A 17,848-nucleotide genomic window follows, 5' to 3' on the forward strand; every position below is an offset into this window, starting at 1 on the left:
CTGAGAACTGATAAGAGAGAAGCTTTTAATGAGCACCTCCATACTGCTTTGAAATTTAGGAAGAAAAATACCTAACTTATGCCTAGATATGCCTTTGAAACTTTTTGTAGCCCTGTACTGTTAAGCACTTGAAGTGTGATTGGTCCAAATTGGTATCTGCTCTAAGTGTAAAATACCCACCAGGTTGCAAAAACTCAATATGAAAAAAATATCTCTCTAATAATTTGTATTGATTACATGAGGCAATGACAATATTTTGGATATATTGGGCTAAATAAAATATTACATGTTGTTAAAATTAATTTGACTTTGTTCTTTCTTACTTTTTTTGATGTGGCTTTTAGAAAATTTAAAACTATGTTTTTAGTTTGCATTTTATTTCTAATAGTCAGTGCTGCTCTAACGTATTTTATTCAAACATAACGTATTTGCATAAAAATGTCAACATCGCAAAACTGAAAAAAAAATAAGCCCAGTACCCCATCTTGCTCCCCAGTGGTAAGCATCATTAACAGTTTGTTGTGTATTCTTCCTGTCATTTTACTAAGCATTCTGTTCTGCCCTTAAGTACATTGTAAACTAGAGAATAATCATAAAAGCTGATGTAACTTAATATATATTTTTGGATTGGGGTGTGTAAAAACATACCAAGTGAATACCTGCCTTTTTGTCTGTTATTCACACTTGAGAAAAGTCTAATTACTGAATCTGTGTTCCCTTAAAGAGACACCATCATTACCTGCAGGAGCATCAGGACTGGTGCTTAGGAGAAATTAATTAGTTTTCATTGAATTTGTAGCATCAATTCTTTTAAATGGTTTAACAGAAAAAAGGGACTCTTCCCTGACAGTGGTGGTAATTAAGATCTTATAGTGAACTAAGACTGTTATCTATCATTGGCAAACTTTTCAGGTTTTCTACAGTATGTATTTGAAAGCAGTTTTATTTCTTTTTGAAATAATTTGTGATACAGTTGCTGATCTGGTAAAAATGGAATAGAGTGAACTTAATAGCATTATTTAAATGTCATGATATAAAGGAAGGGATGTTAACTGTGGTTGATGGTGGGATCACTGATTTTATTTTTAAAACAATGCTTTGTACACTAAGCACATAATAAATGCTCAATAAATACTTTAATCAGTGATTAAAACATGTTATATCAAATTGATTAATAGAGCATTGAGTATCAGTGTTACTTTGTCTTTTTTCCAAATGAAGATACTTTGTAAACTATCGAAATATGACATTAAATAGAAGTTTAGGTGAGAAAATATTTCACCCGTATATTTGTGTAGATTCTTCTATTATTTTGTGCTTATTTTCCTCCTTTACTGTAGGAACTAAATGAGGCAACAGAGATTGCCATTGCCTGTTCTTTGTGTTCTAACCACCATGGTGATCATGTCAGTGACGTGTTCTGTGCAGGCCCTTCCCAAGAGCATTGCAGGTGCTCGGTAAATGTTACCCAGGATTTTCTTTGTTTACTCACATTGGTATTAATGCTTTTTGTTTGACCTAGTGCTTACCAATATTATTTAATTTGATTCTATAACAATCGTGTGACATAGGGTGTTACTATGCCCATCTTCCTATGAGAAAACCAGCAGCTTAGAGGTTATATTGAGAAATTCAGTATGTGGCAGAGTCAAGTCTTAACCTAGATTTTTAGTGATTATTGACATGGCTGTTGTGAACTGTAAATGCAGATGAATGTTGGAAATTGGGCATTATATTCATCCTTTGACTGGTGTTCTAAAACCACAGTAATGTTAACATTCCAGTTAGGACGGCTTTACAGTCCGTTCTTCATAGCTCTGTGGTTTTGAGTATTATTTAACTGATTTCAGTAAATCCTGCTCTTGTTGCTCTTTTTATGCTTATTTTTAAGACATAGTATTGTTTGCAAATGAGGCAAGTCCTATAATGGGTGCAGATTATCCATTCATTGGATTAGATGGACACATTGAACCAATTTCCCTGTGAAATTTTTTAGATCAGGAACTTCTCTTTATAGAAGATATGGAGATAAGTCATTATTTGATCTGAACTTGCTACTGAATAATCAAATTTACATGTTGATGCAGCTGGCAGATTTGATTCCTAAATGTATTTGAATGTAGACCACACAATGTTATTTTTACACTAACTCTCCTATTTTTTTCACTTCTTGACACAGACCTGTGAGTTCCTAGTAATTTTAAAATTCTGGTGAATGACACTTGATAAATGGTGTGATATTGTGAATACTGATAGGCGCTAGAAATTCAGCTGGCGAAGCATCAATTTCACACCTTGAGACCCCAGCTCAAAGTTTAGGTTAAAGGTTTGCCTGGAGTCCGTAGTCTTTTGCACAGGTCCCCTGATAAATGCAGTGATTCCAAACCACATTTTTCTTCTACATCAAATCCAGGCAGCACTCTGAATCATTAAATATTAAACCTTATATTCAAGAACATTATTCACTCATTAATATTACATTGTGGCCTAAACTTCATTGTTCAAAACATTTTAGGATATTATGCAAGTCTGTCAAAATACATTAACAAACTTAGTCATGTCGAACTAAGCAAAAAATGACAAACTGTTTGCACCACAAACGTGTTGTCGTTGAATTTTTGTACAGTGTAAGCATTTTAAGTTGGGATATTTGGAAATCACTGTAAAGATAAAATGGATTGCAGTAGAAGCCAGATGGAATAATGAATATTCATCTTCCATGTAACATCTGCTATATATCTTAATGAAATTTATAGTTATCCCTGAAATTTTTCTTCCTTGACAGTATTTATTTATCTCAAAATTATTTTAACTAGGAGTTGAATATGAGTTAGTACAATTCTAGCTGCTTATAAAACTGCAGTATCTGATTCAGGGACTGTTTTTCACATCTCCATGATGGCTATCATCTCTGCAAAATCGAAGCTAGATAGGCCTCCTGTGAACTGTGGATTAACTGGGAAACCTTTGATATTCGGCTGAGTGTAAAAGAGTGATTGAGTTCAAGTCTTGGTCTCTGTGACAAAATTTGTTCTGGATTGCCATGAACACATCTGGTTTCTTGCTGCTTTTCACAACCCTGTTAGTTACAGTGAGAAGCCATAAAATTCTTCCCAGGGAGGAAAATGATAGAAGCGTTTTTGTGTCCAAAATTGTTCCTTTTTAAAAAAAGAAAAGAAATCCCTTTTCTGGTGCAAGAAGGAAAATTCAGATAGCAAAAGGTGTGAAAATACACAATTGCTGAGGAGATACATTGGTTTTTTTTGTGCAGTGGAGATAACAAAGCATATGAGCTTTATCTGAAGTATAGTTTTATTGATTATATTATGCATTAGTGATTATTGACATTTGATGGGTTAGAATTTAATGAGGAAGACCAGTAAGAGCGAAGGTTGAGGTTTCATCCTTGATTACCTTGAACAGAGGATGGATTAATTTTCCTATGATATGTGGATCAGAATCTATGTAAGTAGCCGGTGGGGTCATCTTGAACACCTACAGCTGTTATTTCAAAAATGAGAGGAATGGGTGTTATGAGGTAAATAATGAAGGTGGCATAGTGAATTCCTGCTGGTTGGGAGTTAAATTATTCATTTTGTTGGTTTAGCTAACATGGTTCGTGCTGCATGGGATTGGAGCACTATGTCACTGACTAATATTGCATAATTTAAAAGTCTCAGTTCCTCAGGCCTGTAATATAATTGAAATTTAGAAATGGTTGTTAACATTGTGGAAATAGTTTTCTTTGTGTAGGTAGGTGTGGTTTACCTAGACATTTTGAAGTTCTTATGTTGTTAAACATGGGTGTAAGGCGGAGGCAGTTTGCCCAGGATGTGCTTAGCTGTAGTTAATGTTGCAGTTCCTTTCTCTTGATCTGCTTCCACGCCATTGTGCTTTTCTGGAAAGGCTGCCCCAGAGTAAACGGTCCATTTCAAAAGCCTGGTGAGCGCACGTCCTCCTCACTCCAACTTCGCAGTTCCTTTACCTCCTCACTGAGAATTACGTTGCGGATTAGTGAAGGGGTTTGGGAGGGTCGCCACCTCTGTAACTGCTAACTTTGGGGCTCATCATAGGCGTTCGTACCTTTGCAAAGCCACTTAAACAATAATTTATTACCTTCTCAGCTGTAGTAACTCTAAAGGGAGAAAGACCTAACACAAGCCTGTTTGAATTTTTGTACAATGTTACACACGGTGTTTTGTAGTCATACTCAGTGTGACTATAATCTTTAGTTTATCCTTCTTCACTTAATGTAATTTTACGCGCAGATTTGTACCTTTGGAATAGCACTGTAGCAGTATTTCTCGACCTCAGGAGTCTGTGAGTGGAAAAAGAAAAGCGTGGAAGCACATTCTGCATCGCCTGTCAGCCAGCCACTCGTTGCCATGTGATATCAGTACCTGTGTTTGTGTTTGCACCTGCATTAGGGCCAGTTGAGTTGTGTCCTGCATAAATGGATTGAAGAAGGAAGGGCTTTGTTAAGGGAGGGAGGAAAACCTAGACGTGTGTGTTAATATTTGAACCAGAACGTGGAACATTTTACTTTGGGGGGCTTTGGCTGAGTGTTTCAGTTCACACTAAAATCAAGACCGTGTAGTGTAGTGACTTGCGCATGGTTTCTGGAGTCGCAAGTGTAGAATACAGATGCCACCACGTATTTTCCTACGTGATTTTGAGCAGTTTAACTTCTCTCAGCTTTGGTTTCTTCAGCTCTGAAAGGTGAATAACAACTACTCTGTGGGATTTTTGTGAGGATTAAATGAAATAAAATACCTGGTATAAGGAGGTACTCCATAAATGGTTATAATTAGTTGAATATTATGCATTTTTTCATTTGGATGACTCAAGTTATATGTTAAAGTCTTCAATACTAATAATAACAAATTAAATGGAATAGAGAGTGAGAGGACCACATGGGCCTGAATGCTCTTGTTGGAATAGTTGGAACTGTGTTCCGGCAGACTTCTCAAGAGCAAGGCCTCGCTGTTCTGCTCTGTCTCCTGGCCTGATTCCTTGTCCTCACACTATGGTGTGCATAGTAAATTCCTGATAAGTACTTTTTAATGCTTTTTCATTTTGCAACTCCATTTGTTTGTTTATTTTTGTCGTTGATGTGAGTTCTGAATGATAATTTTTACTTCTTAAAGTATGTCTGTGATTTAACTTGTAAGAGATGGGAAATATCAAGGGAATGAATAGGAGTTACCATAAAGTGACAGTAGGTAAAATCATACCGAATTTCACATCATTTGCTCTTTTGATACGTGTTTCTGCCATCTCATTTTATGTTTAAGGTGAAAATTAAAATGAAGTGAAATCGGGCTTCCCTGGTGGCGCAGTGGTTGAGAGTCCGCCTGCTGATGCGGGGGACACGGGTTCGTGTCCCGGTCCGGGAAGATCCCACATGCTGCGGAGCGGCTGGGCCCATGAGCCATGGCCGCTGAGCCTGCGCGTCCGGAGCCTGTGCTCCACAACGGGAGAGGCCACAGTAGTGAGAGGCCCGCGTACTGCAAAAAAAAAAAAAAAGAAGTGAAATCCAGTATACTTGCTTAATGTGACTTTCAGATCAATGTGTTTTTATTAGAGTTTGTTTTTTCTTTAGCATGATTTCATAGGGAAGGCTAGAAATAAAACTCTGCCAAGGAATGGATTTTTAGCTGGTGAATAGTGTCAGAGAGGCATGAACATGGATCGTTGTTACCTAGGGAGAGTGCAGCGCGGGGTGGGCGTGGTGGGTGCTGAGGCTGTCTGTTGTGCTTCCTGTGCGGACCAAGGTGACTTAAAACAGAAAGATGAGCCTGGCCTCACGGAGAAGGCCCCTTCCACGCTTGATATTTCTTTTGAGGTTACAGAGTAGTTGAAGTAAAAAATATAGGGCCGTCTTTATTCAGAAGTGAGACTGACGGAGATTCTTTTCTCAAGCCTGTGTCTAACTAGCTAATAATAACAGTTGTGACTGTGCTCAGTGATACAAAATTTGACTGTCCTTTTGTTGGAGTGCGTTTCAAATAGTGTTTTGGGCACAAAATTGCTGGAGGTGGGTTGTCCCTCTGTTTCACGTACAACTTCATTTTCTCTTCAGTTTTCCGAAGAGGGTGCCCTCTTCTCTCAGCTAGACTGGCCTTTACAGCAATTGGCTGAGCATTTCACCAGCATTATAGAACAGGTGCTTGCTGTGGAGTTTAATCTTGAACTTACTACCGTGTGATACTAAAAGCAGAACTCTGCGATATAGGGTGTCTTCTATCCGTTGATTCCCCAAGACCTGTCCCTCAGTTATGCCTGATGATGATCTGTGAGCTGCAGAACCGGACCATGTTGTTCTGTCCCCATGTAAAAATTGCTCTTATTTGACTGTGTTCTGGTATTAGTAGTTTTCACCCTGTATATATCTAGAAAGACTTCATAGTCCTGGCAGTATGGGGTGGGGGGGCTATGCTTCTTTTTAGGAAAATGCAGCTTAGAGTGTAGAGACGAAAATAGGAAAATGGTTTCCATAAGAATTAATGTACAGTGCCCGAGATTGCCCCATCCAGCACGTTTAATCTCTTATAACTCTGCCCTAAAATGCTGTAAGTACAATAAGTCTCCTACATACGAACGAGTTCCATTCCAAGAGCACGTTCGTAAGTCCAGTTTGTTCATAAGTCCGACAAAGTTAGCCTAGGTACCCAACTAACACAATCGGCTATATAGTACTGTACTGTCATAGGTTTATAATACTTTTCACACAAGTAATACATAAAAAACAAAAAATAAAATATTTTTAATCTTATAGTACAGTACCTTGAAAAGTACAGTAGTATAGTACAACAGCTGGCACACGGGCTGGCATCGAGTGAACAGGCAAGGAGACTTACTGACTGGAGGAGGGAGAGGAGGGGGGATATGGCAGAGCTGAAGGATCATCAGCAATAGGAGACGGAGGGCAAGGTGCAATTTCAACTCATGCCTGACGTCGATGGAATGCACGTTTGCATCTTTGAAAGTTTGCAACTTAGGTTCATATGTAGAGAACTTTCTGTAACTCTTTAATGTGGGGAAAAAAAGCTATAATAGAAAAATTTTTGAACATCTTTATTGGAGTATAATTGCTTTACAACGGTGTGTTAGTTTCTGCTGTATAACAAAGTGAATCAGTTATACATATACACATGTCCCCATATCTCTTCCCTCTTGTGTCTCCCTCCCTCCCACCCTCTCTACCCCACCCCTCTAGGTGGTCACAAAGCCCTGAGCTGAAAAAATACGGAACGCTTCACGAATTTGCATGTCATCCTTGCGCAGGGGCCATGCTAATCTTCTCTGTATCGTTCCGATTTTAGTATACGTGCTGCCGAAGCAAGCACTTTAATAGAAATTTTAAAGGTGGAAAGGATTCTAGGGAGTTGGAAGCTTGAAAGCATCTCCATTGTCCTCTCATTGCAATTTCAGTCTAATTCCCAGGTGCTTTTTCTTAGTAGAGCGTCTGATGGATGGGTGAGAGCCAGTAGGTTAATTTTGGCACAGCACAAGTTGGCCCCAGTGTATTTGAATGTTCCTGAGAGAAGCTCTTGATTTCTCTGTCTCTGTTGTCTGGGTGGGTAGAGGGTGGGAGACGGGAACAGAGAGACTTTCTCTTGGTTCCCTTGACAGGGGGCTGACAAGGTCTCAGCCTGTGGTATACCACTGGGCCTCAGGGTGGAGACTGCTTCATCTCCCACCATTCAGCGGGCACCTCTGCTTAACATAACCGGACAGCTGGGCCTGAGCCCTGGTGAGTAGGAGATGAAAAGCAGCAGCAGCCAGGGAGAAGGACACTCAGAAAAGGTGCTTCTAGCAAGGACTGTTGAAATATTTGAATGGCGCTTTTGATGTTTGTAGCACTGGCAACTGTTGCCACTTGGTTTTTGGTGGTAAGACACATTGATTTTAAGAGGCATCTTGATTTCATATTGAAGGATGAGGGTGAAATAACCCTGTATATTTGATGAAATAGACTAAATTCTAGGTGGAAATAAAGGGAAGAGAGAGAGGAGCAGTGATAATTAAATGATATAAAAACATTTCACTGAGCTGAAGAAAGACTGGAGTCTGCAAATTGAGAGGCCTCTCTTTATTCCAGGGGGATTGATGAGAAAAGATGCACACCTAGTCATAGACTGCTAGAATTTCTGAACTCTAAGGATGAAGAGAAAATCTTACAAGCTTCCTGACAGAAAGAACCACTGATTTATAAAGGAAAAGGGGGTCAGTCTGGGTTTAGGCTTTTCTTTGCCAAACTGGAAGCTAGAAGGCAAAGTGACATCTAGGGATTCCTGAGAAAGGACTGAAACCCCCAAATTCTTTGTTGAGCTCTCATATGCCTGTCAGGGTGAAAGAGAGACTCACAGATATGCCAGGATTTGGAGAACTTATTAATGTAAACAGCAGCCAGAATCCACTAAGGAGACAAAACTCATCAGTTATTTTTACAGAGAGAATTTAATGCAAGAATTGTTAATGCAGAACAACAACAACACAACTCAAAGACAGGGCTGTTCAGTAGAGATGTAATGTGAGCCATCTGTGTAATTAAAATTTTTCTAGTAGCCACATCAAAACAAATTCTAAGATTTTATTTTCCCCAGTATATTCAAAATATTATATTTTAACATATAATCACTATAAAACATATTAGTCCTACTACATTCTTATTTTCATACTCAGTATTAAAAATCCAGTATGTATTTTATACTAACAGCACATCTCAGTTTGGGCAAATCAAATTTCATGGGCTTGACAGCCACGTGTGGCTGATGTTGACTGTATTGGCCACTGCAGCTCTAAGCTATCCCAGAGGCAGCAGTGGCAGGAAGCAGCAGGATTGAAAACATTGATGCTTGAAGGAGGGCGCTGTGGAACTGTAGTCCAGAGGAGGGGAGGCCAGTGGGTCTGGGACTCAAGATATTTGAGGAGCCTACCGGGAGGCAGGGCTGGTGTTTCCAGAGTGAGGTGCAGTTAGGTTGCAGGTTTGAGCAGACTGCAAACTGGATTGGACTGCTGCTGTAGGAACAAGTGCTGCTGCTAGCCTGAAGCAGTGAGGCCAGAGCAATGCTGCAAGGCGTAGAGTGCAAACTGGAGAGTTCCTTTTCCCTCCTCCAGCCTGCGGTCTCCCTCTGGCGCCCTCTATTGGCAGAGCCTAACAGGAACCCAGCTGCAAACCAGACATGGGATTTAGAGACTCTCGCTGCCACTTCACAAAGCAGACGATAAAGAGGGGTGTGAAGACGAGTCACAGCTTAGTATCTGACACGCTGGTCCATCTTAGGAAGATTCTTAAAGAATTCGAACCAAATTACAAATTAATTATAACAGAGACCTTAAATAGGGAAAGGTAGAGAGGAGAAGCAGCACCCATGAGAATCAACCTTTGCACTGTATACATGGATGATAGACGGGGAACATCTAACAAAGCTGCTAATAAGGATTCTTGAAAATGAAGAGTAATTCTTAATGAGAAAACTAGGAATTGTATGAATTTAAAAGCACTGAACTCTTAGCTAAGAGTTGGGGGTGGGCAGTCAAAGTATTCAAATGATTTCATCTTACTGAGTTTGCAGAGGGTGGTGGTTGAGAAAGTAGTAGGAATTTTGTTTTTAAACAGTAGTAGGGAAAAAAGCGTTTGTGAATGTTCAGGAAGAGGATGACCACAAATCTCACAGAAAAATACCAAAGATCTTTCTGAGAGGGGAAGAGAATGTGTAGTAACTTGATGTAACTGGGAAAATAAGGAAAGGGTAAAAAGAAATAACAGCAAAGTAAGATTAATAGTAAATGTAATATAAAAGGAAAGAAATAAAGTTAGGTTTATCAGTTTCTTACTGTTAATAATTGTGCCTGGCCACAATTATCCATTTAAAGAACAAGGCTGCCAGATTATATTCACACATACACACACACACACACACTTAAAGTAATTTGTTTTAATCTTAATAAAAGTTAAAAAATTAATGGATTGGCAAAGCTGTACCAAACAAAAATACGAGAAAAGGTACAAATGAAGGTTGTAAGTGCTAAACAGAATTAAAAAAGCACAATTATGTAATGATAACAACCAAAGTTTATAAAGACAGCAGTCATTAACCTTTATGCATCAGTCAAATTAGCAGCTCAGTATGGGAATCAAAGATGATTAAAAATTCAAAGACTACTTGATTTAAAAAATAATAAAGGACTTTGTGTAATTATTCTTTCTTTAAAAATGTTTACTCTAGGATTGATGGAGTAGTCTGCTAAGCTTTAACATTCAAACATCTACCATAAAAAACATTGGAGTGAGTTAGGTGGTATGTGTATCTGTGTATGTTTGAGAGGCATAATGCAGGTGGAGGGTGAGAGGTTGCAGTTTGGTTCAAGCTTGAAAGTCCTTTGAAATAGAAAAGAAGAAAAGTATTGATTCTTTGCCCTACAAATCTTAGAAAGGAGAATGGTAATATCTTCTCTCTCTCTGGTCAAAAGTTTGCCAAGACTTACCAACTGAACAAGGACAGTTTCAAAATATGTGTCCTGGCAAAAATGTGTCTTTTAACAAAAAGAAACATAAGTGAAAAACACTGTAAAAGGCTTGATGTATCTTTTGTATACGTTAGTATACTAGGATGTTGTCATTTCTTCAGAGACCAGGGCCCTGAACCAGGGAATGTTGTCCTGGTTTCCTGTCTTAAGGAGGCAGCCATCTCATGTTGTCATCTGTCCCTGGCTCAGGCCCATGGGGTGAGGCCAGTGCTTAAGTTGCTGTCTTGCCCCGCTGGGCTGATGAAAGGGATTTGCCCCAGAGATACCTGCATTTGACCTCTGGTTCATTTTTCCTCCGAGAACTCTGGTCTTCCTCCAGCATCTCAGTAAATAAACAACTGCAGCACCCATCCAGTGTATGTTCGCAAGGGAGAGGGATGTAGATATTTTCAAAACAAGTCTTCAGTAGTAACAGGTCATGCATGGGCATTTGCTTCCACTACTTCTATAAAACAGTTTATTTTCAAGCCCTGCTGATATGGCACAGTTCAGTGGTGTGTGTCTCTGCCTCCCTGCTCCCATCATTGTTCAGTTGTATTTTGAATGTTTTGACAATTGATGTATACTTTAAGATAAAAAGATGATTATTGTAGTTTAGGATGCCTCTAAATATTCAGTTTAAGACAGATAAAAAAGAGGCCATAGGTCCTTCTAGTTAGATGCAAGACAAGGGTGCTTTGGGGTGTCGTGTAACTTCCTCCTGGGGAGTTTAATTGTGTATTCCTGAGGAAGGGAGGTGTGTGGGCCATGGATATGGTGACGTTAACTTGTGAACTAAAACCAGATTTCTTTTCAAATATAGATCTATTTTTTCAGTGCAGTAAGAGAATGTATTTGATAAGAAAATGGTCCGAGAAAATCCAGGACAGGTAGAACTTGTTCTCAAGTGAGACTTGAAATAGGGACTCGAGGTACAAAGTAATATGCAATGTGTAAAGGAGAGGTGATCGTCTGGAAGGGGGAGATGAGAACCATTTAAGATTACAGCTATGGGTAATCCCTCATAATAGTTGTAGGCTTCCGGTTATGGGCTGAGTTTTTTTCCCTTAGGCATCATTTTGAAGCCATGCAGGAAAATGCCCCCAGATCGTGAGTAAATTTTAGTGTGCTTTAATCACTTTTTAAAAGTATTCTTGTGGAAAGGAAGGAAACATTGATTGTTAAATTCTGAATGACATTTTAAATGATATTTATGTAGAAACATAGGTGAGCAAAATAAATGTCCTCTTGGTTGTATTCAGAACCAGGTCTTAATGCTGGTTAAATAATACTGATTTACTGTAGGTTTGCTAGATTTCAGTCATTCAGCGTTCCAAGACAGTGCCATTTCTTTCTAAATTACCATTATATCAAGGGTACCTGTGTTCCATCATATTAAACTCTATTCATTTCTTTCAAAAATATTTATTGAATGCCTGCCAAGAGCCAGGCACTATTTAGTGTCTCGGTTACAGTGGTGCCTAAGACAAAGTTCTTGCCCCCCGGCTTACATTCTAGTAGTATATATATATATTATGTGTTTGTGTGTGTTTGTTCATGGGTGTATCTTCTGTAAGAATGCAGGCTCCGAAGTCAGCCTGCCTGGCTACACCTCTCACTGGCTTTGTGACCTCGGGCAAATTACTTACAAGTTCTGTAAGCCTTAGCTTTACCTAACTTCTCTGTGCCTCAACTTCCTCATCTGAAATACAGTAATTTGATAGGGTTTTTGTGAGGATTAAATGAATTACACCTGTCGAGTGCTTAGAACTGTACCTGGTACAAAGTAAGCATTAATAAATGCTAACTCTTTATCTATTATACATATAGATATTACATCTCTATATACATATATAGATGTTACATATAGATACATATTATATGTGAATGTAATATGGTTATATTAATGTACATTCATCTTTATGTGTTTATTTTGGGATCTCAATGCATGTACATTTCCTTCCAGGATTTGAAATAATTTGAGCTGAGAAATTTTATTAAGCTTGCCTTGTACTTTTATTTTGGTAAAGTCTTATTAATAGAAAGCTGTATACTTGTTCTGTCATTATTCTTAATAGTATAATAATTAGTTTGTTGGATTACTGGCTCAGCTTTTCCGTTTAAAAAATGAGTAGTAAACAGTATTTTGAATGCTGGTTCAGCATGTCCTGACAAAGTATGATGCATTAAAATAAAATTCATCATTAGCATTAAAAATGACCTTTGAGGTTGTAGTCGCTCATTTTTCTCTTCCAGTGTTTGACACAGTCTGGGTCAAGTACATTGCAGTAGTATGCAGATATTGTCTGTGTGTAATGGTCATAGTTCAATTTTAGATAAATCATTTCCTCAAATCACTTTATCTAGAACAATCTCAGTTTCCCATTTATTCTCACCCATTATCTGAGGTTCTTATCAACTTTCCCTCAGTAATATAATGGCCTTATATATTAAATTATAAAGTAATTTTCTAAGCTAGAATTGTATAGCATTACCTTTGTGTCAGCCTACATGAAGATAAATCTGAGTGTTTGTGAATGGCCAGGTTCAGAGAAACATTTAGGGCCATTGAAAGCCAAACCACTTTGGGAAAGGGCTGGTTTGACTCTGGCAAACTCTGACTTGACATAATGAAAACAAATAAAAAGTGAGCTTCTTTTAAAATAATTACGAGTAATACGATTTTTAAAAACTGTCCTTATATGACCACAAAGGTGAGTAATGTAATGGAAGCTGATTCCCGTTGGAGTGGTGGTGGTGTCACTCTTCAGGAGGTTTAAGAACCATGGCTTTGGAAATCAGATCAGGTCATTTCAGGTCTCCTGTGTGCTTTTCCACATCTCAGTTTTTCTCATGTTAAAAGAAGATAGTAATACCTTCTTCCTCGAGGACAACAAAGTTGAATATATAAAAAAATGCCTAGCTAAAGTTATCTTTAAAATACCCTTCCCATTTTCTTAAAACCTTTACGTTCTTTCAATAAAATAATTAATATTGGTATTATTAATATTACCAGATATCTATGAGAACTGAATATATTTGAGTAATTATTATTATTATTTCCATTTAAAGGACATGTTGTAATATAATATTCATTGTAGGAGATTTGGCTGGTTTTTAGAAATTCATTTTGCTGGTGTATCTTAAATCTCTTACCTGATTGAGAATATACTGAGAACAAGAACTAGGTTGCTAGGGCTTGAGGTATAAGGGCAGAGCTGACTGGTATTTGTTTCATTAAGCTTAGGCAAGCTATCCAATTACTTAATGCAAATAAGAAAAGTTTACACTAAACTCCTACTTCTTTGCTTAAAACTCCAGAGAATTTAAATGAGGAGAGATATGTATTTAAAAGAAGGAAATTTAAATGAAACTTAAATCAGGGGCTTAATGTGGAATAATATTAGACCAGCAGATCTGAAATAATAAGTGGGAAATGCCAGTAAATAAAAAAGAGAATGTATTCTCCAAGATACTTGGTATGTTTAGTTTTATTTTGAGATAATTCTTAAATCTTTGGAAACCCAATAATGAAAGACTTACTTTATCTCATACCTTTTTTTTCTTTACATGTCACACGGACCTTAAAAGTAGCGGTTCCATTGTCAAAGAGGGCTTCACCCCTCTTTCCCTTAGGGAGTGTTTGCAAAACAACCTGGCTTTGGATCTATACTCAAGGAGGCCGGTAGCACTCAGAGAGGCCCAGAAAAGAGAGTCATCACATTGGGCTCAAAATAAGAGAAAAATTGGTTGATCACACAGCCACTATCTTTTATAGATGGCCATTGAATAGAAAAGCCTGATGGAATATAGAAGCAAGGGCACTGAGAGAAAGCTCTGAAAAGAATTGGGAGCTTCTGAGAATACAAGCACATTTCATTGCAAAGTAGTTGTAAGTTGTTAAATGATCTCAATGAATCCATAAACGAGGAAGCTTATTCAAAGAAAATATTGCTATAAATGCTTTATGTGGAGGGGGGAGAGGTGGGGAAATGAGGAATAGTGCAATTTAGACATTTCTAGTCTATTGCTTTTATTTCTGAAGGCACTGGACAAAGCTCTATTAGTTATACCATTTTTTCTGAAACTCTGCCCTCCAAAATAATTTGAAAGAAAGCGGAACTTTCTTCTAAAATTGTCTAAATTTTTTTTTTTCTAAAATTGCAAAGGTGATTTTAAGCTTCAGGGACCCTTCCAAAGCCTCGCATTAATGTTTGTTGGTGTGTGTGTGTGTGTGTGTGTGTGTGTGTGTGTGTGTTTGAAGAGAGCTCTCAGTGTCTAGGTGACCCAGCCTTTGGTATCTGAGAAGGCAGTATAGAACTTTAACTACAGAAAATAATTGCTCAGTGCCTCTGGAACTGACTGAGGTTTCCTCTAAGACAGTTTTTCCTTCCTGATGTTGCTCATTTTATGTTTCTTAGATTTCAGTTTCGATATCAGCTCCTACCCATATAGTTTTATGGCAACCTCACTTTTTAAAAATAATGAATTTGTCAGAGTTGAAGCTTCATGAGGGTAGGTGTCTCTTTTGCTCACCACCTTATTCTCAGTAATCAGAATAGTGCCTGTCACCAATAATTATATACTGAATGAATTTGTGAATCCCACTTACTTCTATCTAGTGTACAGTTTTTAATCAAGTAGTTGGAAGCTCTAAGAGTGAGACTAGAAATATAAGTGCTCATTGAGTGAAAATTAGAAAATTTGGAGATAATACTCCTTCGTTTCATTTACCCCCTGAATCTACATTTCTCAAGAAATTTTGAAATGGAGAGTAATATATTTAATATATGATGTTTGTAGAACTTTTAACTGCAAGGGACCTTAGACTGTAAAGCTCAACCTTCAAGTTTTAGGGCTGAGAAAACAGGTTTATTAGATTGTACCACTGAGTTGCTGATAGGTAATGATAACTTGTTCCGGGCCCTGCTGTCAGACTGAAAGATACAAAATTCTGTTTCATAAACAGTCACACACAGACCTTTCTTCTTTTCGTTTTATTTTCAGCTATTCCTTTAGAACTAACTATCTGAGAATTCGTACAGGTCTATTTGTAAGGATAAATGAAAGTAACTGTAAGAATTAAGAAAGGAAAATTTCTTTTTGGTCACTTTGTGCCCCTTGCAATCTCTCTTCAGCCAAGAGTCAAGCATAGTTAGATGTATTAGGTATTGAAAGAAAGCGAAACTTTCTTCTAAAATTTTCTAAATTTTTTTTCTAAAATTGCAAAGGTGATTTTTCAGGGACCCTTCCAAAGCCTTGCACTAATGTTTATTGATAACTCGTGTGTGTGTGTGTGTGTGTGTGTAAGTGTGTAAAAGGTATTTCAGAGGCTCTGAAATGTTGTGGAATGTAAAACGCCCTTCTGTTTTAGGTTAGTGTGGTCTAGGATCATCACACTTGTGACACTTAACATCATGGTGGCTCGGCCTTTGTAGGGCTCAGTTTGTGTCTAGTTTTGTAAATTCCGCAGTCTTCTGTTTTCTGTAACTTGTTTTCCATTTTTGTCTGTGGTTGGAAATATGCCACTCATTCATTCATACGTTTACTCAGGTATTTTTTGAGTACTTACTGTGTGGGGCAGGCGCTGTTTTAAGCACTTGGGGATATAGCAGTGAAAAAAACCCAGACCAGGTCTTCGCCCTTGTGGAGCTTAGAGGCAAGTGGGAAAGAAAGGAGCATGTGCAAGGATAGGGCTGCTAGAGTCATTATAGTCAATTTACATTTTAGGGGTCCTTGATCATAAAAATAAAGCAGAACTGGGACTTCCCTGGTGGCGCAGTGGTTAAGAATCTGCTTGCCAATGCAGGGGATGCGGGTTCGATCCCTGGTCCGGGAAGATCCCACGTGCCGCGGAGCAACTCAGCCCATGTGCCTGTGCTCTAGAGCCCACGAGCCACAACTACTGAGCCCGTGTGCCACAACTACTGAAACCCTCGCGCCTGCCACAACGAAGAGTAGCCCCCGCTCACCGCAACTAGAGAAAGCCTGCGTGCAGCAACGAAGACCCCACACAGCGAAAAATAAATAATAAATAAATTTATAAAAAAATAAAAAAAAATCAGCGTAACTTAAACTGCTTTATAAAATTGATACGCTGAAATTTAATTTTACTGTTTTCGCTTATGCTCTGATACCAAACAGGACTTTTCATAAGCTTCTTCTATCTCCGGGTCTATCTTATTATCAGTATCATCCAAGTATGACCACCCCCAGATAAATCTGTTCCATTTTCTTCATAATCTGGAAAAAAGTCTTCTCTTTCAAGTAACTCTGGATATTTCTCTTGGTAATCTGGATCAGCTGCAGTGAAAGGAACGCCATCAGATGTATAAAATGTTGGCTCATTCATAAAATAATTGGGATCATTTTCAGGTGTTGCTTCCCTGTATGTTGAAGTTGCATGGACTCTACCCCAGTTTCTTGACCGGAGTTCTACAAGCTTCAGGAGCATCTGTTTTACATCTCTGCTGCAATTTGCATCTAGGACAACATTTTCACTTTTCTGAATAATTTCTTCCATATCAGTCTTTCCTTTTTCCTTCCAGGCATCTTCTAAAACTCACCCTGTCAACTTCAGTAATTTTACTGCACAAATTAAGTTGTCATCCATAGGATTAGAAAAGAGGGCATTCAGCAACTCCCGAAGACTGACCTGAAGAATGTCTGCCCTTGTAACCTGTCCATTTGTTCCTTTGATCTCCAGGTTAAGATAAAGTTCTCCCAGAAAGAGTACAAATGCGTGGAATCGTTTTCGAGTCACTTTATCCCCTTTTGCAGCTTGATCTTTAATTTCATATTCAGTCCGACATCTTTGAAGTAGCAGCTGGCGGAAGTTGCCACTCTCTGGGCTAATTGTCAGATGATGGGACAGGTAATTACAGAGGCGAGCTCCCATGGAAGAGAAATTTGGGATAGATGTGGCCTGTTGATAGATGAGATCCACAAGTTCTTGCAAAGCATCATCTGTTGTAACCCAGCCATTCAGGGTCTCCGCAAACTGTTCAATTTCAGTTTCAAAACTGCCAGGCTGCTCTGAAAGATGATTTAAAAAATCCTGAACATATTCTGACAAAGTGGGATAATCCTCACAACCATCCTCATAGGATTCTGTATAATTAGAAGAATAACTTGATGGGTAAAATTCAGGGGCGTTTACAGACAGCTTAGACATTAATACAGGAGCTACAACCACCTGGGGTTTAGCCATTGTTGACTCCAAATCCTGCTGTGGGATATTGTCCTGCGAACTAGGTGGAGCTCTCAGGGGCCTTGTTTGTTCCCTGGCGGCCCGGCCTACCTGAGGTTCTCTGGAGAGAAGTCCTTACTTTTT

At 38.5% G+C, this 17,848-nt stretch overlaps 1 protein-coding gene, 1 non-coding gene and 1 pseudogene across 4 annotated transcripts in view; 1 reads left to right on the forward strand and 2 right to left on the reverse strand.

Annotated features, from left to right (window-relative positions):
* Positions 1 to 17,848, forward strand: part of CHCHD3 (coiled-coil-helix-coiled-coil-helix domain containing 3) — a 316,341-nt gene that overhangs the window by 89,582 nt on the left and 208,911 nt on the right. The gene's annotated exons all lie outside the window — the stretch shown is intronic.
* On the reverse strand, positions 7,243 to 7,349 carry LOC115801740 (U6 spliceosomal RNA). The gene has a single exon (XR_004022081.1). It is a non-coding gene; the product is annotated as a U6 spliceosomal RNA (small nuclear RNA).
* Positions 16,081 to 17,743, reverse strand: LOC111178271 (polyadenylate-binding protein-interacting protein 1 pseudogene; annotated as a pseudogene).

The sequence above is a fragment of the Delphinapterus leucas genome, chromosome 9 (genome assembly GCF_059928025.1).
Source record: "Delphinapterus leucas isolate spDelLeu-1000000601 "Yukka" chromosome 9, BTC_Dleu_Yukka2, whole genome shotgun sequence".
NCBI classification, from domain to species: Eukaryota; Metazoa; Chordata; class Mammalia; order Artiodactyla; family Monodontidae; genus Delphinapterus; species Delphinapterus leucas.